Here is a 21,512-nt window from a genome sequence, read left to right on the forward strand (position 1 = left end):
TAGGAATTTGAGGTGTTTTATTTTGAGGATTCACTACTGGGTCATGACTATAAAAATTCAAATCCTGATACTCATATCCTTACATCTGGCCTGCAGTCTAGGCTTCTGTAAAATTATGTGACTTGTCATGTAGAAGTCTCTTTCAAATATTTAAGTAAGGGGGCTGGAGAGATGACAGAGTGATAAAGAACACAGGCTGCTCTTCCAGAAGATCTGGTTCAATTCCCAGCACCCAATTAGCAGCTCACAACTGTCTGTAATTCCAGTTCCAGGAGTCTAGCACCATCTTCTGGCCTTTGAATGTAAGTGGTATTCATATGGTGTACATACGTACAAGCCGGCAAAACACCCATATACATAAAATAAAAACAAATATATAATTCTTTAAGTAAGTAAAATATTTGTAATAAGTTATAGTCACTAAGGTACAAAGTTATAGAAACAATTTTAATTCCAATTGAGATCCTTTCCAGGACATCAAATGTATTGAAGATACAATGGGTTCTGGGGACAAATTAGCAAGCGATTCTAACCAACACTCAGAGAACTACTGCTGACACATCATCCCACAAGGACTACATTACCCCAACACCCAACCAGGCAGAGATAGAAGTTCCAGGGCAGGCAGGAGTTCAGGCTGGGGTGGGGTGGCTTTCCAGCTCTCTGCCTCTATAGGTGGCATTCAAGGGAGGTTCCGGGAGGCAGTTAGAAGAACCCAGCCAGGACAGTGGAGGTATGTGTCGGTAGTAACAGCAGTACACAGCACACTCTGATCTACACAGATTTGAGGGCCAACATGTAATTCTGTCAAACACTCTTCCCTAAGGGAGGGCCTTCTAAATCTCTCATGGCCATGGATGTAATAGCTGAATGCCACTTGCGGCCAAGTGAGACTTTGCTCCCGTGTCAGTGAGGTTTGCCTTCACACTGCCTCACACCCACATCCCCAGTCCCTCTTGTCCTCTGATTTCCCTGACTTCATTCCTCTGAGTCCAGCTCCCTCCACATAATGTCCGTGCCAACATGCAGCTCTGTTTACAAGCTTAGACTCAGACCTTCAACAAGCTATTTGGCTGTGACTATTGCAGTTTATATTAATATTTTGACAAGCAGTCAAGTGGCAGCTGCTATAGAATTAGTTTTTTTCTTTCCAATCCTTTTTATCTCCAGACAGAGGACTGCATTTTGTATTGGTACTGAGAGCAAAGCCCTTTTCTCTGTGTAGTGAAATCTTTACTGAATGCATGAAAGAGTGAATTCAGGATAAATATACTGCAAATGTGTGATGCCAGCTCATAGCAGGAATCTTGAGTCCCAAGCTAGGACACAATAGGAATACCCAGGCTGGAGATGGGTGGCTCCATGGTTAAGAGAACCTGCTGTTCTTTCAGGAGACCTGGGTTTAGTTCTCAGCATCCCCTCGGTGGCTCACAACCATCTGTTACTCCAGATCTGATGCCCTCTGATACTCTCTGTAGAGAGTCTTTCTCTGTCTTGTCAGCCAGCTCTCAAATAATGACATGGAGGCTTATTATTAATTATGAAAGCTCTGCCTATAGCTTAGGCTTGTTCCTAACTAGCACTTATAACTTAACCAGTTTATTGTAATCTGCATTCTGTTGCCTGTTGTTACCTCATCTCCCCATACTGCCCATGCTGCTTCCTCCACATCTGGCTGGTGACAGCATCTTTAGGGGACCCTGAGAAAATTGAGATAATGGTCAAATCCTGGGAGACCTAGATTTTTTGCTTAATCTCTCTGTGATAGAAAAGTATGACTGGGTAGTCTGTGAGGCTGAACCATCTCAGCTAGCAGCTTTGAAGTTATTCTGGATGCAGAATTTTGAGGAAACTGCCACAGAGGCATTCTGAGAGGCTGGGTCACCTGGGCCTCTTGCCTTCACTGGTGTCTGGTTCTTTTGTTCTGAAAGCACACAAACTTTTAACGGTAACGTATATATCTGTATTACCACAAGTTTGGAATGTGTGGAGTACACAAGTCAGCTAAAGATTTTTTCTTTTATGTTTGAGCAGGTAAAAGGCATCTATTCAACTTTATAAGTTTGTTTGGATTGTATAACCAAACTGTAATATAAATATCCATGCTATATGAAAGGATGCCATGTTATGATAATAAGCCATAAGGACTCTGTAGCCAACAAAATTTATCATGTCTCATCTAGTCTCTGAGCTGTTCCCATGGAGAGGGATCAGCTTATACATCACCTGTCCTGTAGTCTTTCTTGGCTTTTCGTCTCATGTCTGTAACCAAGATTCTCAGGAGGTCTCCCTTGGTCACATCTGATCTCAATTAACTTTGAAGGAATACATAGCTTTTCATTTTCTGTGGAACACATTTCCTGACTTCCATTTTGAAGCCAAGACATCCCTACAATATATAGGCTGGTTCAATTCAGCAGTCCCTTCCACAATCCCAATGTCTCTCAACTGCTGTTGTTCTGTTTATTAGCATTCAAAAAATTCAAAATTAACAAAGCACCATATAAGGTCCAAACTCCCTGTGTTATAATATTTTCCATCCTAACATGGCTTTTAAAAAATATTACTTTAGGGCTGAAAAAATGGCTCAGAGGTTAAGAGCACAGTCTGCTCTTCCAGAGGCACTGAGTTCAATTCCCAGCAACCACATGAGAGCTTAACCATCTGTAATGAGATCTGGTGCCCTCTTCTGGCATGCATATACACATGTAGGCAGAAAACTGTAAACATAATAAATAAATTTTTAAAACTTAAAAATTAAAAAAATTACTTTATTCTCTTTTTAAAGACTTTATTATTTTTAAATTTTGTTAAATATTTATTTATTTATTTATTTATTATGTATACAGTGTCTTGGCATATAGATGGTTTGTGAGCCACCATGTGGTTGCTGGGAATTGAACTCGGGACCTCTGGAAGTGCTCTTAACCACCGAGCCAACTGTCCAGCCTATTATTTTGTTTTCTTTCTTTAGCATCTAAGCACATTTTTAAGCACACTGTAAACTGTTCAGAGGTTTTCTTGGTCTGGACCTGACTTTCTGCACATCTGCAGCGTTCTCTGACAGCCAAACAAAACTTAAACAGTCATACTAGCCTTCCCAGGGTTCTGGCAGCAGGCTAAGCTCCCCCTCCGTTCTCTGAGAGCCACCCCAGCTCTGGGAAGCTGCTGTGTCCTTGATATGGCAGGCATTTCTACCTGGCACACTGGCTGCTCAAGCTCCCTGCTGCACAACAGGGCCTCTTAAAGTGCCATGCCTCTGCCCGTGCCTGGAACCTACCCTAGAGACCTTTTTCTCAGGCCCTATCAGGATATTCCAGCCTCCACATTAGACACAGCCCTCTTCTCACATCTGCAGGCACTGTATGCATGGTGCATATACATACATGCAGGCAAACAGCTACACATAAATAAAATAAATGCTATTTTTAATGGAAGACCCAGTTTTAGAGTTTCTGGGGGTTTAAAAAGAGGTACTGCCACAGCCAGGATCTTGCTTACTCTGTTGCTTTAAGCAAGTCACTTGACCTCTGAGCCTCCATGTCCTAGTCTATTAGACAGAAATAACAACTTCGTCCTTGAAGATTAGTCCGGGATTACATTACATCAAGTGTGCAAGTCCACATTTAAAGATTCTAGCACATACTCTGGGCTTGCTTTAATGCATCAAGCAAAACAGCATCATGAAGTAACTTTTTAGCCCTTTAAATTTATTGTAGGGGCCTGAGGGATGGCTCATACTGCTCTTGCAGAGTTCAGTTCCCAGCGCCAGGTTAGGCATTTTCTGTAGCCCATGTCTGCATGTCCTTGATTTGAATTTGTTCATTCTTCTCCTATTGGGGAAACACTGTCTTCAAGATCTATTGCACATGTATCGCAGAGAGAAGTAGAAAGAGACTAAAACCGCAAGCCAGTAGGAATGATGGGCCCCACAGGAGAAGGGCCACGCTGTCACCTGCGCCCTGGTTCAGCCAGTGCCTGCTGGACACATGCTTTGCATTCAGCACTCAGTGCTCCAGCTCCAAGGGATTCAGTGCCCTCTTATACCTCTGTGGGTGTTTCACTATGTACCCACTGTCCCGCATACACACATGTAATTAAAAATAAAATAGTAGGGATTGGAGAGATGGCTTAGTGGTTGAGCTTGATTCCTGCTCTTCCAGGGGACCCAAGTTCTGTTTCCAGCACCCACATCAAGCAGCACACAAACACTTGTAACTCCAGATCCAGTGGATCTGATGCCCTCTCCTGGCCTTCATAGCCATCCCCACACATGTGACATACACACACACACACAATGCTACTACTAATAATTTATTCTATGGTGCAAGTTCTTTCTCTATTTTTGATGAAGTTTGGGGCAAGTCACATCACCTAACTTACAACATTTGAGAGAGTCTCATAACTTGGTGAACCAAGCTCTATTAGTAGTAATTAATAATAATTTTTCTCTTTTTCTTTTCTTTTCTTTTTTTTTTTTTTTTTTTTTTTTTTTTTTTTTCTGAAACAGTTACTTTGGGTGACCCTGGTTGTCCTGGAACTTGTTTTGTAGATCAGGCTAGCCTTAAACTCACAGAGATCCGTCTGCCTTTGCCTCCCAAGTGCTGGGATTAAAGGTGTGTGCCACCACCACCTGGCTCTATTAACAGTTTAAAAATCCCATCGGTGTAATAGATTAAAAAGTTAATGTACTTAAAGTTACTGCTTTTCTCCCCTAAAGAGAAGCCTGCTTCTACCTTGTCTTCCTCCCCAGCTTTAGTCCTTTTCACGGCTGGGTGGATGTCAGAGCCAAAGCAGAGGCCTGGCGGCAGAAGAACCCTTGCCTAGACTGGCACTGGTTAATGGACCAGCAGTTGTTGAAGGTGGATTTAGTGTCTTGGGTATTCTGGTAGGCCTGTCGGAGCCCCTCCCCCCATTGCGCTCACCCTGCAGATGTCATGAGGTACGTGAGTCTCTCTGGCTGGTCCATGTTCCTTCCTCAGCCCTGAACGTCCGTCCCACACTGGCTTCCTACTGCTGACAGCCAGTTGCTCATGGAGGTGACCCCCTTAACCCCCTCTAACCCAGAGACAGCACTGTGTAGTTTGCTCCAACAAACAATACAATCAGTGCACTCCATTGCCACTGTCCCTCTCTGCCCCTGGGCCCATGAGCCAGCTGTCTTCTATGGCCTTTAGGTTTCCCAGATGAGTCTGATCTCAGTCCATCACAGCCCTTAAGGTCGCTGCGCCCTTGGACTCTCTCCACAGCCCAGAGCCACGGTGTCCTCTGAATAGCCTGAATATGGAGCACAGGCCTTGCTCTGCAACATGGAATTGTGTTGGTGCCTGGGTGAATTTCCCCTTTCAAGGCTGGGATGTGGCCATTCAATGCACTGTCTTTATTAAATCCCAGCATCTCCGAGTGTCCTGTCCACGGTCAGGGCACCTGGCTTCCTCAGCGCCTGTCTCCCCCACTGTAACACGACCAGTGATGATGAGAACAGTACCTGCCTCCGAGGGCCTTTGTGGGTGTGAAAGAAGACGGTGTGCAAGGTGGTTGCCCTGCTTCTGTTTTTGAGAAGGTTGTGAGCTGGTGGCCCCCATTGTCATCCGCTATCCTGTTGTGGCACAGCAAATGAAGGAATCACATCCTGGGAAAACCTGACCTTTTTTTTTTTTTCAAGACAGGGTTTCTCTGTGGCTTTGGAGCTAGTCCTGGAACTCGCTCTGTAGACCAGGCTGGACTTGAACTCACTGAGATTCACCTGCCTCTGCCTCCAGAGAGCCGGGATTAAAGGTGTGCACCACCAACACCCAGCTTTTCTTGTCCTTTTGTTACCATCCCTTCTCTTATCACAATTCAAGAAAGTGTGTGTGCATGCACGTACACACCACACACACACACACACACACACACACACACACACACACACACACACACGAGTTTACTGTAATCCCAGCTGCTCATGGGGCAAAAGCAGAAGCCTGGTCAATTTAGGGAGATTCTGTCTCAAAATAGACAAATTTAAAGGCCTGCCTAAGACAGCTCAGTGACAGAATGCTAGCCTGGCACATGATGAGGTCCTAGGTTCAGTCCTCAGCACTGCAAAGTAATAACCACCTTATGAACAAGAATGCTGCTGGAGCCAGCCTTGGGCACAAGATAATGGCCATCTCAGAAAGGCTCCCGCAACTGTCATCCAGGTCCCTACTAATTGCTCTATCTCTTTCTACTGCCCCTGGCAGCAGCCTAATTAAGGTTTTTGCTTATGAGAGCCAGCTGCGCCTGATCCTCCAGCCATCTTTCTCAGAATCCCCAGGGCTCCCCTAATGCACAGCAGTTTCCGAAGGGGGGCAGAACCTGGGCTCTTCCTGGCCCTGTGTTGAGTGATGAGTGAGGAGCTGGACAGCTGCTTGTGGTGATGCTTTACAAGTTCCCCCTTCTGCTTCCTCTTTGGTTTTATTCAGTCTGACTGCTCTAAAAAGAGAAGAGACAAATAAGATGGTAGACCTATAGCTGTGGTGGAACATGCTTTAATCCCAGCACTCTGGAGGCTGAGGTGGGTGCAGGGGGTGGGGGTGGGGAATCTCTTGAGTTCAAGGCCAGCCTGGTCTACAAAGCTACTTCCAGACAGCCAGGAGCACAGAGAGAGAGAGAGAGAGAGAGAGAGAGAGAGAGAGAGAGAGAGAGAGAGAGCCACTCAGTGGGAACTGGATGCTGTGGGGCTCTGCACACCTGGACATGGGTCCCTTGTGGACAGCCAAGAGCAAACACACACACACACACACACACACACACACACACACACACAGACTCAAAGGGAACTAGATGCTGTGGGGCTCTGCACACCTGGACACGGGTCCCTTGTGGCTCTCATTTCTCTGGAGGGGGTGGGGTGTTCACCAGGAGACAGCACAAGATCCTTGAGCCCTACTGACTGACCTGTTACATAAGCTGACCCAAGGTCTCCATCACTTTGTCCTCAGGGAGCTGTTCCAGGCCGTTCTACCATGTCCTCCAGGCAAGAACAGTAGCTGAGACACAAACAGAAGGCAGAGAGAGAGAGAGAGAGAGAGAGAGAGAGAGAGAGAGAGAGAGAGAGACCCAGTCTCAAAACAAAAACAAACAAGAGTATGTCCTGCTTTCAGTTTGTGATATTTTCTTCCTGTCTCATGTGTAAGACTTTGCCCAGTGCCCCATACCTGGGGTTACACCCTGACCTGGGTCTTTTCAGCCTCTCCCATTTCTCTAGGTTATGGCAGAAGCCATATCACATGATTTAAATTGTTTGCCTTTCTGCCTTGCCCCTCACTAGACTTGGAGCTCTTTGTCTCTCATGCCAGGTACTGGCTTCTGAGTCACAGGACAGATAACTGCACCTCACCTAGCAGCCTGGAGTCTTTCCCTTTCCCTAGTCTCTTACTGTGCCTGAGTCACTCAATCCAAGCATCTCCCAGACCACACCCATCATCCCTCTACCTGAGGTCCCCCAGGCCCTTGAGTCAGATTCCCACTCTGATGATTTCATCCTACAAAAGCCACCTCACTGGTCTCCACTGCCCTTTGTTTAGGTCCCTGTGAATGAGATGAGGGTCTCTAAGTAGTGCTCAGCTTGTCACTCTGCACATCTAACAACAACACGTTCACCCAACAGCCTTCTCTGAGTTTTGCGCTGGCCCTGGGTGAGGTCTGGGAAATCAAGGCAGCTCCTATACTCAAGGGCCTCCCATCTAGAGAAGGACACCTGCTTGTCTAAAGCAGTTTGTGTGAGAGGTGAAGGGTGGCATCTGGAATGGACTCACAGGAGTCACATTTGAGGGGCAGCAAAATGGCTCACCCAGTAAGGGAGCTTGTCCCCAAGCCTGATGACCTGAGTTTGATCCCTAAGACTCATATGGCAGAAGGAGGAAACCGACTACTGCAAGTTTTCCTCTGACCCCCTCATGTTCCCTGTGATAGTCGTGTGTGTGTGTGTGTGTGTGTGTGTGTGTGTGTGTGTGTATGTGTGCACGCACACACACACACAAAAGATGTGATTTTTAAAAAAAAGGAGAAATCACATTGGAGTGGGTCAAGCAAAGAGAATGGGGGCTGGGTACTCAGTCTAGAGGGAGGAGGTAGTGTCATCAAAAACCAGAGATGTGAGAGGGTAGAGCCGCTATTAGGGAACAAGAGTGGAAGGTGGTGGGCCTACTAGTGAGTTAAGCTAGACTGCTAGCCGTCTGGCTGGGGAACCAGGCCTTGGTTCTTCAGGCCCATACCAGGGCTGGTTACTCAGGTAGAACATCTCTTCTGTGGTCCAAAATGGGCCTCTTTTATGTAGCATAATTTACAGGTATGGTTTTATTTATGTGTTTGTCTTATTTACTTAGCCACACTGAAGATTGAACCCAGGGCCTCGCCCACATTAGGCAAGCACTGAATCACTGAGCTACACTCCCACTTCTAAATGTTGCCAAGTTTTGTTGTTGTTTGATAAAATGCCTTGTTGCATAGCCCTGTTTATAATTGCCTGCCTCAGCCTCTGAAGTACTGAGATTGTAAGTGGTCCCACCAGTTATTTGTTATTTTTTTAAACAGATATAAACTATTTATTGAATATTTGCCACCAAATATTGTTAAACATTATCTTGCAGCATATTGCTTTCAAGTTAAAATGTCAGAAAAAAACACCAATATTTACAGTTCTTGTAAGGAATGTTATATAATGACACATGAAGGCGTAAATTCTTTTGGCTTATAATTCTTAAAAGAATGATAATAGCAAAAGTAATGCAAAATCTTCAGTGTGAGATTATGATTAAGCTACATTTTACAAAAATGTGGTGTAAAATGGCAATAATCCCATTCAACATCCTGGATTAGAACCTTTCAGGAGGGACTGATAATTTATACAGTCAAACTTTAAAATTTACAGATAAATGCAGTTTAATACTGCCACTGAGAAATACATCTCTTAACATATACAACTTTCAGGCCACAGTTTTGAAGGTCTGAAGTATCAAGTTGGTTTGATGAATTAGCCGGTTGGCACTTATGAACACATTTATTGCCTTGCCATCTTTAAAATATGTCTTCAGAGTGTCACTGAAACTTTTGGACTACTTTACAAATTCTTTCTTTTGGTGTTCGAGTGCCCTGTGATTCTGGTATTGATATTTCTTGAAGACATTGTTCACTGTATCAAGTATTCTTTTATTGCACTAGCTATATCCTTGATTGTCTGTAGAAACCTCACTCTGTCATTGATCTCATCTGGGATCTTACTGAGAATCTGTTTAAGTGCCCGTGCCTTTTCATTTAGGTCCTGGAATTCTGGCTCTGGTCGTTCAATCATGTACTCTTCTACGTCATCAGCTGCCATACGAAGAAGGGACTCAGTGAAGTTAACTTCTACACTTTTTTTCTCTAATATTTTCATAATGATGTCTTGTGTGAGGCTTGGGTTTTCCTTTTCAGCCTTAATGAAAGCAGCTCTCAGGGTCTGAGCTGCAGACAAATTTACTCATTCTAGCTCATTAAACACAGGATACATGACTGCATAGAGAGGCATAGAAACCATGGAAGTGGTCTCAGCTTCATTCTTCATCTCTTCCATTGTCATCCTCATTCAAAAACCAACTACAGTAGAAAAAGCAATGCTAAAATGCAGAGGAATCTTCATTCACTGCAGAATTTCTTCCCTTTTCTATGTATGTACGATAAAGAATGGTACACAAAAAATAACAGCAGTCGGCAACTGAGGCCCGGACTTCACTTCCCACCTTTGGAGCCCTCTTCAACTCCCGGATCAATTCATTCCCCAGTTATTTGTTTTTAAGAGAGACAAGATGTCGAATGTTTTGGTTTGCAATCCTAAGAGGACAGTTGTTAGTATATTTTGTCTGTGTTTGGATCTTTCCCTCTATATAGAAAGATTAATGTAGAATAACAAGAAAATATCAGCTCTGTAGTTATTCACTTTTGAATTTGATTTCTCTTCTTGTAGCTTCCTATCTGTGTGCCCTTGAGCGATCCTGTTGTCTGACTGCGGCTTGGTTCCTCAATTATTGATGAGATAAAGTCTGTCTTACAGCATTGTCATGAAGATCAAAGATAAATGCTTGCTTTTGTGAGGCATCTGGCTTGCTCTAGGCCCCAACATCTCCTTCTCCTTTCCCCTTCTCCGTCCCCTGTCATGGGTCACCAGTCCTTGCACAGCTGGTGACTAAGAATGCAGGGTACTGGAAAGAAAGCAGTTTTGTCAAATGTTCATTATTCCCTGAAAGATTAGGTATTCCGAGGCTTTGTTTGCCCAGCTGATGGCTTGGGACCAGACTGTCTCTGCCTCCGTGCTCTGCCAGCCTGGAAGAGCTGAGGTGGTGTTAGTAGGGCTGTGGGCATGACCTTCCCAGGAACAGCTACAGAAGAGGGAAAAGCTGCTTCCCTACCCCTTTGGGATCCTCTGTGAAGCCCTGTGGCTCCCACAGCCCTTGATCTCAGTGTCCTTATTGGACATCTTGGTCTTTGCATTTGGTGAGATTCACAGGCTGCTCGGGAACACGTTGTTAAAGGCCAGTTTGTGTCTTTGTGTGCTTCTGAGGCGTTTCCCTGGATTGCACTGAACATCAGCCAGCAGGGCTTGGAGTGCGCTTAAAATGGCCACTGAGTGCTGAATGCAAAGCATGTGTCCAGCAGGCACTGGCTGAACCAGGGCGCAGGTGACAGCGTGGCCCTTCTCCTTGGGGCCCATCATTCCTACTGGCTTGCGGTTTTAGTCTCTTGCACTGTGCACAGTCTATTGCACTGTGATACATGTGCAATAGATCTTGAAGACAGTGTTTCCCCAATAGGAGAAGAAAGAACAAATTCAAATCAAGGACAGGCTATGCAGACACAGGCTACAGAAAGTGCTTCAGGCTTCTGCAGGGCAGCTTTGGAGCAGAAAGTTGTTCAGTGGGACAGACCTGAGTTCCAGTGTCTGATTAGGGAAATCTTATTTTGTTTATTTATTTTGGTTTTTGAAGACAGGATTTCTCTGTGTAGCTTCGGAGCCTGTCCTGGAACTCACTCTGTAGACCAGTCTGGCCTCAAACTCACAGAGATCGGCCTGCCTCTGCCTCCCAAGTGCTGGGATTAAAGGCTCACGCTACCACTACTCTGCTGAAAATCTTATACTTCTGACTGGCTGCCCTGGGAGGTGAAAGAGTGGGTGTGTGAGCTGCCCATCCTCCTGATACTGAGAGGGAGCAAGGTAGCAAATGGGCTGTGACTCCTGCTGCCCCTGGGTGTCGGATGAGTTGAGTCACTGTCACTTGGGGTGTTAATTCAAACAAGTGACTCAGCCTTCTGCTATGGTTCTTTGAGGAGACCTAGAGCCCCTAGAACTGAAGTTACATATGGTTGTGGGTTCTAAGAACTGAACCCAGGTCCTCTGCATGAACAGCAAATGCCCTTAGCCACTTAGCCATCTCTTTAGCCCCAATAGGAAACATCTTTATATTTTGTGTCCTGAAAAATAGTTTCACATTTCTATTAGAGAACACAGCCCCCTCTGCCCACTCTACCCATCCCCTCTCCAGGTAACCAGATCCTAAAATAGATAGAACTGCAAACAAGGTAAGGATACACCCAGGCGCCTGCTACCTGTGGACGAGAGGCAGTCTGTCTATTGACTACCAAGCTCCACTCCCCTGCCCATGGAAAGAGTGACCCCTGTTACAAAAGCCAAATCATAAATATCCTGTCCCCCTGCCTTAGTCATGTAGTATAGGAAAGATATTAACAGAGCCTGCTTCTTCATGATACAAGACTTCTTCCCTCAAAAACCCTTAACAGTAGGCTTTGTCTGGTGGGGCTGAATCACTACAGGTACTCCAACATACTGTCTACTGTACTTTAATAGATGCCTAAAGGCCGTCTTTCTGCCATTTCAACCTCATCTATGTCAAGAATGAGACTTCCTAGCACTGAGGGACAGTATTTGACCTCTTCATACACAAAATGTGATGCTCGGCCAGCAGGGCGAACCATGAACTAGAAGTCCTGGGAAAAAAGCCACTCCTGTGTTAAACATGCAGCACCGTTTAAAACTGCAATGGCTGTAGACCTTACACTGTTGCAAGTCCAAAGCCAAATTATTGTGGGCTATCTTAGCCCCTTAAACAGCCATTTATTGCCTACTTTTGTGTGTAACCTAACATCCTTGTGACAGGAACTCCAGTGCCTGAAGAGTCGAGCTGCTTGCCTCAGATAATGCACTCCTGTGAACCAGTAAAAGATGTAAAACCCCTCTTCAGAAGACACCCCAACCAAACAGATAAGTGATGACTGATGGGGAGGCTCTGAGACACCCCCTTCTGGGTGGCAGTTTTTCTTCCATCCTTCTTATACCCGATGTCTGCATGAGAGACCCTTACTTCCTTTAGGGTGGAGTCGTTCCTTTGAATGACAAGGATCACTTTAGCTGAGCCTTCCAGTGTTATGAATTTCCTAACAATCTTCCTTCTGACTCTTCGATTCCCTTCCACATTAAAATTGCTTAAAGAACCTACTGCATTTAGGCTAGCTAACCAAATTGCTTGTCCACTGAATTGCACCCATTCTTGCTACTTGCTTACTCCTTGATGCTAGAGCTACCAGCACCAGCCCAAAGCTGAACTTTGAAGAGTATCTTCCAAGGAAATGTGTGAGGCCAATCTTCTGGTCCCTTGTCAGTTGGGAGCTACTGGTCCAAGAAACAGACTTAAGAAAAGAACCAAAATGTGATGCAATCCTAAAGCAGCCACAGAGAGTGATGTATGCTTCCCTAGTGGATGGTTACTCACATATCTAACCTGGGACACAACTCTCAAGTTCTCTCTATATATATGCAACAAAAAGGGCTCTCACCCACAGGCAGAAAACTTTATTAATCTCTACTAACCCATGTAATAACTGAAATATTCTTAGAAACCCCATGACAACCCATTAAAAACACATCTTTACTGCAGGTGTAGTGATGCACTCCTTTATTCCCAGCACTTGGGAGGCAGAGGCAGGCAGATCTCCTCTGAGTTCAGAGCCAACATAGCCAAGGCTACATAGAGAGACCCTGGTGGTTTCCCCTACAACCTCCTCCAACCTATCTTAGCTAGCTATCAAAATATCCTTCAGGGAGCTGATAGGCCAAAAGCTTGGTCTTGTATGTCCTTCCTCTCCTTCCTGTCATGGCGCATGCCCTTCCCTTCACTCTTCTACTTCCTTTGGCTCCCCCTTTTCTCGATAAACTTATACAGTTCATTTCTTCCAGAAGTCAACAAATCCCAACTCCAAATGGTTTTACAAGTGGACAGTGTCCTCCTGATGCATGAACACAGAAAGCAGCCTCTGACCCCAAGGCCACCGCCTGACTACCCATCATGAGATGGGGATCTCCAAACCCAACGGCGCCCCAATTCAGCAGGAAGTAGCTGGACTGATTCCAACGCCCACTAATCCCTTAGGCACCCCATCTCCTTTCTCTCAAATCACCCTTCTGATTCTTTTGGATTTAAACAAATAGACTAGAAAACCTGAGCCTTCAAGTTACACAGACCCTAATGGATAGGACTTCAAATAAGGCAAAAACACACTCAGCATGCAAGCATACATGCACATACCCATACCTGCCACCCAGAAGTCTGAGGCTGATTACTGTCATGTTGAGTGAATCATACATTAATCAGTAAAGCATCAATCCCCTACTCTGAGAAAGAGTAGCCCCTGTCATGTAACCTAAGTCATGAATATCCAGCTTCCCAACCTTGGTCATGTAGTAGAATAGGCGACATGTTAACTAATCCTGCTTCCTCATGGTATAAGACATCTTCTTTCCCCTGGAAACCTAAAAATAGGCATTCTGTTTTCAGTACTGCCCGCTGTGGTGTTAATAAATCTCTCGCCTGGAGGATGATTCAACTCAATGTCTTTCTTGAAATCCCTGGCTTCTCCCTTCTCAAAAGGTGTCCCCTTAGCTGTGGACACCTCTGAGTTATGTCTGTTACTTCTCACAGAGTGAACAGGAAGCTGAAAACTTCGTGGAAGTAGAATTGCTTTATGGGGGGTGGGGAAGATGAAGAGGAAGAGAAAGACATTCCTAACAAAGGTGTGCGATTCACTCACCAGAGTCCAGGCTCCATCAGCTCCAGGCTCACTTTCTGTGAAGTGCTCTAGGGCTCCCATCACCTCAGACAAGAGAGGGGACAGCCAGATGCAGAATTTAATACCAACTGCCTTCAGTGATTACAAGCAAAAAAAAAAAAAAAAAAACAAAAAACAAAAACAAAACAAAAAAGGCATGGGTGGGGGAGTCACCATTTTAATGTGTTTAGTATGTTCCCACTCAAAACTAGGGGATGAGTTCTGAGACTGAGTCCTTTCCCCAATGTCAGGCTTAGAAGACAGTCGGTTCTAGACAGTCACATGACATGGGACCTTCACCAAGAGCTTGGGATACATGAAAACGTGCTGTCTTGTCCAGGTACTCCTTTATGATGAATTCCTGAAGTAGACTTGCCAGCCTGGAGGATACCAATGCGAAAAGCCCCTTTCGTTGAACAAGTAGTCAATAATCACCTTGCTGTGCCCCCATGGTGCCTCTGAGAGGGGGCGTGGCCTTTCCCTCCTTGCCAGTGGCAGGGACTAAGAAGCTTTTTCCTCCTTGTCCATCTCCAAGAGAGAAGTGATAATTCCCAGTAGCTTAAAGTCTTGACTGTAAATGAAATGCATATATATGTGCGAAGAAAGATCATAAGTAAATACTGATGCCATTTCGGGGTCCAGAAGAACTTTGTTGTTGTTTTTGAGACAGGGTTTCTTTGTGTAGCTCTGGCTGTCCTGAAACTCATTCTGTAGACCAGGCTGGCCTCAAACTCACAGAGATCCACCTGCCTCTGCCTCCCAAGTGCTGGGATTAAAGGTGTGCACCACCACCAGGCTAGGGAAGGACTTTTAAGGCATAACTCAAGCAAACATACAAAAGGAAAAAGATAGATTAGGCTATGAGTTAGTTTCTTTTCTTATTTCTGTGATCAAATACCTGACAACAAGCAAATTACGGAAGAGTTTATTTTCCATTACACTGCAAGGAGCTGCTGTCCATCAGGGCAGGGAAAACATGGGCATGGCGGTGGGAATGGGGGCAGCTGGTCCAACTATGTTGGTAGTCAGCGAGGGATGAATGCTGGTATTCAGTCCATTTCCTCCCTGTTTATTCAATCTACAACCTCAGACCATGGAATAGCACAGCCTATGTTCCAGGTGGGTCATACCACAATTAACCAAGTCTGGAAACTTCCTTACAGACATATCCAGTGCTCCAACTCTTAAGTGACTCTACATCCTACCATGCTGATAATATTGACCATTACAGGCTACATCCAAGTGTGAAACTTCTATACATAGCAGGCAAACTGGGAAACATAGTCATAAAAGATGCAAATATTTTATTTTAATCCAGAGTAGAGAATGCATAAAATTAGTAAGTGGTTATATGTCACTTTTAGAATTAAGAGGGAGAGGAGAGTGCTGTGCAGCCACCCTGAGCATGTGCAGAAGTGTGCTAACTTCCAGACAGGGATGCAGAGATGCACCACACAGGCCTCCACCATGGATGTGCTTGGAAATCAACCCACATAGCACAGAGATCAGCCTGAGAGGCTGGTGCAGAGAAGGACCAGGACACCCATGGAGACAGATCACCTCCCCACAAAAGGACAGATGCTGCAGGAGGGGACATTTCAACTGACTTTTTGTTTTATTTTGGTTTTTGGAGAGGGTTTCTCTATGTAACAGCTCTGGCTGTCTTGAATTTGCTTTGTAAATCAGGCTGGCCTCGAATTCCCAGAGATCTGCCTGCCTCACCTCCTCAGTGCTGGGATTAAAGGCTTGTGCCACCACTGCCCCGCATATTTTTTTAATTTATATGTATGTGTGTGTGCATGCTTGTCTGAATATATACCACATGCATTCAGAGGTCTGTGGAAGCCCCAGGAACTAGAGTCACAGACAGTTGTGAATGAACCACCTGATGTCCTGATGTGGGTTCTGGGACCCAAACCCAGGTCCTCTGTAAGAGTAACAGGGATTCTGAACACAGAACCATCTCCCGAATGAGCCCCTGGTATATATTTTGATAAAATTTGGTGTGAACATATGCAGCTATGTCCAAAACACAGCTCCTTCTCACTCCACATCTAGAGAGCTAGTGCTCTTTCTGTCTCTACAGTTTTGTCTTTCTAGAAAGTTAATACAAATGGGGTCATATAACATGTACCACTTTCTGTAGGTCTTATTTCACTTAGCATATTTGTGTGTATATGAGTGCATGCATGGTGTGTGTATATGTGTGCTGTGTACAAGCACAAGTGTGCATGCTGCTTGTATGTGTGTGGTGTGTATGCGTGGTGTATATGTGTGTTCATGTAGATGCTAGCTGCTCAGTCTTTCTCTGCCATTATTTTTGAGACAGGGTCTCCCTGTGAACATGGCTAGGCTGGTAGGCTTGCAAGCCCTGCCCCAGGGATCCTTTTGCCTCCACTTCCCCAGTGCTAGGACAGACACGGGCTGCTGTGCCCAAACTTACCTTAGGTTCTTATGCTTGTGCAGGCTCTGCTGACGGAGCCATCTCCTTAGCCCTTCATTTGGCCTGGCATCTTTCAGAGACACTTCTAATTGCCGAGTAGTGTTGTATACATAAACCCATCTTGTTTTCTCATGTGTTAGCTGATGGACATTTGAACTACTTCTGGCTTTGGAGCTGCTGTGAATAACGTTATTAACGCTCATGTACAAGGTGTTTGCATATGTACATTTTTGCTTATTTTTGCAGCTTAGGAGTAGAATTGCTAAGTCACATGCTGCATGTATGGTGAAGCTAAAAAAATCATTTCCTGAAGTGGCTGCACCATTGTACCTTCTCAGAAATGTATGTGAGGTCCAGTTGTCCTACATCCTCCATGACACTTAGCATCATCTGTGTTCTTCATTGTAGCCATGTGAGTGAATGTGAGCTAGTGTCACTCTGTGGCTTTAATTTGTGTTTTCTTGATTATTCATAGTATTGAACATCTCTTACATGCTCATGTGCTCTTCATATCCCTTCTTTAATAAAATGTCCCTAGTTTTCCTATTTTGAAATTGGGTTACTTATAAATTCATCAGATATTGTTTAGCCAACATTTTCTCTCAGACCATGGCTTGTCTTTTCATGGTATCTTTGAAAAACCAAGATGCTTTTTTTTTTTTTTTTTTGGTTTTTCAAGACAGGGTTTCTCTCTGTAGCTTTGGAGCCTGTCCTGGAACTCACTCTGTATATCAGGCTAGCCTCAAACTCAGAGGTCTGCCTGTCTGTGCCTCCTGAGCACTGGGATTAAAGGCATGTGCCACCACCACCTGGCTAAGATGCTTAATTTTCATCTATGAATTTCATCATTTACTAACTTGAAGTCTTTGTTCTGTTTTTGAGACAGAGTCTTACTACGATGCTGTAGCTGGCCTGGAACCACCCATGTCTCTGCCTCTGAGTAATAGATTATGTGGCTGTGTGATTATCACAACTTGCCTGTTAAAAAAGATTTGCTTTTATTTTATTTGCATGAATGTTTTGCCTGCATTCAAGTATGTTCACCATGCCTGTGCCTGTTGGACCCTCTGAAACTGGGGTTATGGATGGTTGTGAACAACCATGTGGGTGCTAAGAATTTCAACAAGGTGCACTTAACAAACAGCCCAACTCCAGACCCTACAACTGTTTGTTTTTTTTTTTTTTTTAATTTATTTTTTGTTTGTTTGGTTTTTGGGTTTGTTTTGGTTTGGTTTGGTTTGGTTTTTTTGTTTGTTTGTTTGTTTGTTTGAAACAGGGTTTTGTTTTCTCTGTGTAACAGCTCTGGTAGCCCTGGAACTAGCTCTGTAGACCAGGCTGGCCTTGAACTCACAGAGATCCTCCTGCCTCTGCCTCCTAGGTGCTGAGATTAAAGGTGTGCACCAGCTCTGCTGGCCACCTGGCTTCTTTTTTTTTTTTTTTTTTTTTTTTTTTTTTTTTTGTATTTGTTCTTTTTTTAAAAAATTTATTTTATATAACAAAGTCCATTTAAATGAAAACAAACATTTATAGACAATATTTGGGAATTGGCCACCTGGCTTCTTACAGTGCTTAATTGTGATGAACTTGAATTTAGCTTTCTCCCCAACTCTTTTTTATTTTTGTGTCCTATCAAAGAAATATTTGCCTACTCTGAGGTTACAAAGATTTTCTTTTCGTGGATAAATAAAAATCTGGGAAAATGAATAGGCTGATGGATGTTTATTCAGGGTGAAATCACTTAAATCAGAAACAGATGACCACCAGCAGGTTCCCATCCCAAGGATGCCTCCAGATGCTCTCTGTCTCCGACCAGGAAGCTCAAGAGCAAGCTAGGATCCGGGACCCTAGACCTAGTCCCTCCAGGTCATGCCCACACCCCAATGGGTGTGGTCAGTGCAACAGGTGTGGGCAAGGGTGGATATCTCATTACAATTCCCCTTTTAGTCTAAAGAAAAGATTTAGGCTTGACACAAAACTATATACAAAGACAGTAAATATCAAGTATGCTCTAAGAAAAGGAAAACTAAGCAGGGAGGTAGAAAGGCTGTCTTACCCTGACTTGGCAAGGTTCAGCACTCTTCTATGTTTGTCTCCTGCAAGCACAGTAGGACAGCATGTCCAAAGTCAGTGGTGGAGGTGGGGGCAGTTCTTTGCCCAAGAGGCCATTAGCAGAGGAGAGGATGGACTCCAGAAGGAGTAACATCAGTGCCCAACATATTCTCGGGAAATGCTCGGGCTGTTAGGAGCAATAGTGTCTCATGTCAACAGAGTACTAATATTAAAACATTTAAATGTCATATTCTATAGGTCTATGAAGAGCTTTTGCTTCTCTCCATAAAACCCTCCATTCTAATTGAGACAAATTTGCAAGGACAGCTGATGTTAATTGATCTCAATCCTTAGGGGTTACCTTGTTATTCCTTGCCGGTGATTCTATTAATTGCTTCACATATGGTGAGTGAATGCGATAAGAAACTATTGTTTCCTTTATACCTTTTCAATCTTTCATACTTATCAGTTCCCACTGATATGCAACGAAACTTTTCGGGTGTTTTCTCGTTGCTGGCTTTTCAGTAAGAGATACAGGGAAAGCCATTGAAGATGGCATAACTTAGGCAAGTCTCCCCTGACCCTGAACAGTGTAGGAAATTTTAAATCTCTTTCTTGCCCTATTACCTGTACCACTTCTTCTGGTGTATCAGATTGAAGGTCTTCTCAGGCCTGCAATCTATTCACCATTGTTTCTCTGAGTGTTTGAATTTCTTGAATTATATAACTTTCTAGAGACTTCATTGAATCAGTCAGTTTCTTGTTTTCTCCAACTACAAATGATTCTATGCTTTTATTATTCTCGTCCTTAGATATTATCTGAATGACATGTAAACTACTTTCCAGAAACAATGTTCTGTCTGCTGGCTTGCCATTATCCTCAGACATGGAACAAATTCTATCTGCCAGTCTTTCCATCTGATGTCCCAGTTTTTTAATCTTATTATTCGATTCGTCAGACAAGGAATGAGCTGTTTCTGTCGCATGTTAATTCATTTCATTGTTTCTGTTTTGGTCATTCCAGTGGACATGGAACAAATTCTGTCTTCTAGTTGGTCATTTTTATGTTCCATGTTTTGTATTCTACCTGTCAGATCTCCATTGCTATCTTCAATATTCTGAATCCTTGTTACTGGGTGTCCTATGGTTTGTACAAGTTCCTTATTCTTCACTCTAATCTCAAACCCTCCCTTTAAAAATATTATATTGATTATGAAACTAATCATCATTATTAGGAAAATGTATATTTTGGTTAAGTCATGGTCCTCTTCTAAGATCCCCTCCATATATGAAACAAAAAGATTCCTAATGTCCCACATACTAAGGTTATCCGCCATAGGAATGAATAAATTGATCTCAGTTATTATATCAGTTTAAATCGTGAAGGACGTTGTAATTACCTTAAATATAATCCTGCTGTCCTGGGACTTTGAGGCTTTTGGTAATTACACCTGGCCATTAGATGTGCAGGTGTACCACCAGACAGTGTCTGGCAGCAGGAGATCCTTCCCATCCTGGTCCCTGTAGAATAGTTCTAAACAAGACTAAAGCCAGCAAAATGTGGTAAATGGAGGAGTGAAACAATCCTTGTGTAAATCGCTGGGTCCAACAGGTCTCGCCTCTGCTAGCAGAACGACTGGAGATGGGAGCACACAAGCAGGGCGGGGCTCAGGGTTTGGCAAGTGGTCTCAGCGCAACGTGGGGGGGGGTGTGCAGCAGAGGCTGTGAGTGCAGTCTCAGATCTACTTCAGGGAGAAGGGAGTAGCAGTGGGACACAAATGTCCCACTAGCTACGGTGTGTCAAGGGACCCTGCCCGTGTCTGGGTTTGGGTCGGTGGTGGTGGTAGCAGCTGCGCACTCACTGGCACAAAGAAACTGCAGCTCATAGAGCAGATCTGGGGGCAGCCGAATAGCTGAGGTTGGGGGAGGAAGCGGGGCAGCGCAGAAGCTGCCTCCTGGGTGAAACCTAACTCCCCAGATCCCGTGAATGACACTAAATATTGTGGATAAATATGACTCTGGGAAAATGAATAGGCTGATGGATGTTTATTGGGGTGAAATCACTTACACCAGATGACCAACAACAGGTTCCCGTCCCAAAGATGCCTCTGGAAGCTCCAGGGCGAGCTGGTGTCGGGGACCCCAGACCTAGCCCCCCAGGTCAAGACTGCACCTGTCCCCACACCCCAATGAGCGTGGTCAGTGCAACAGGTGCGGGCGGGGTGGATCTCTCACTACATTTTCTTCTGTTTTGTTTGTTACTTAGAGATTTATGATTTTGAGGGTTTTTTGTTTTTGGGTTTATAGTCCATTTCTAACACACAGCTGCCACAGCATGAGTGAGCAGCAGAGATTTGTTTTCCTTTCATTTGGATATCCAGTTTTCCTGACATCATTTGTGGAGATCTTTTCTCTATGAATTGCCTTAGCACACCCATCCAGAACTAACCTGTAAGCCATGCCTGTATACCACACCTGCAAACCACATCTGTAAAGCATACCTGTAAGCCACATCTGTAGACCACACCTGTAAGTTTCATGGGAAATGCTTACCACTTGGAACAAAGGAGGGGACCCATGGTGGTGTTGGTCACTTTCCTGATGTGAATAGTTTCTGGTGGCTGAGTGTTACCAATCATTTAGAATCAGTCTACCCAATCCCTGAGAATCTGTCAGCTCTGTAAGCCAATGTGAGTCTGCTTCAGCACACAAAAGTGTGCAAAGATGCACATCTGCTCTCTCCTTCCCCTTCCCCATTCATGTGTCCATGAGGCTGTCCGCATGCAGGCAACACATTCGGTTGCCATAACATTCTAAGTTTTGAAATCAGGTATCATAAATCCTCAAAATTATTTTGTCAGTTTCTTGTGTGTGTGTGTGTGTGTGTGTGTGTGTGTGT

The 21,512-nt window shown here is 44.4% G+C and overlaps 1 protein-coding gene and 1 pseudogene across 3 annotated transcripts in view; one reads left to right on the forward strand and one right to left on the reverse strand.

Moving 5' to 3' along the window:
• The window catches only part of Map6 (microtubule associated protein 6), a 77,942-nt gene that overhangs the window by 30,153 nt on the left and 26,277 nt on the right, over positions 1-21,512 (forward strand). The window lies entirely within an intron of this gene.
• LOC127227946 (programmed cell death protein 10-like) lies at positions 8,893-9,778 on the reverse strand (annotated as a pseudogene).

Source organism: Phodopus roborovskii, unplaced genomic scaffold (assembly GCF_943737965.1).
Source record: "Phodopus roborovskii unplaced genomic scaffold, PHOROB, whole genome shotgun sequence".
Taxonomy (NCBI): domain Eukaryota; kingdom Metazoa; phylum Chordata; class Mammalia; order Rodentia; family Cricetidae; genus Phodopus; species Phodopus roborovskii.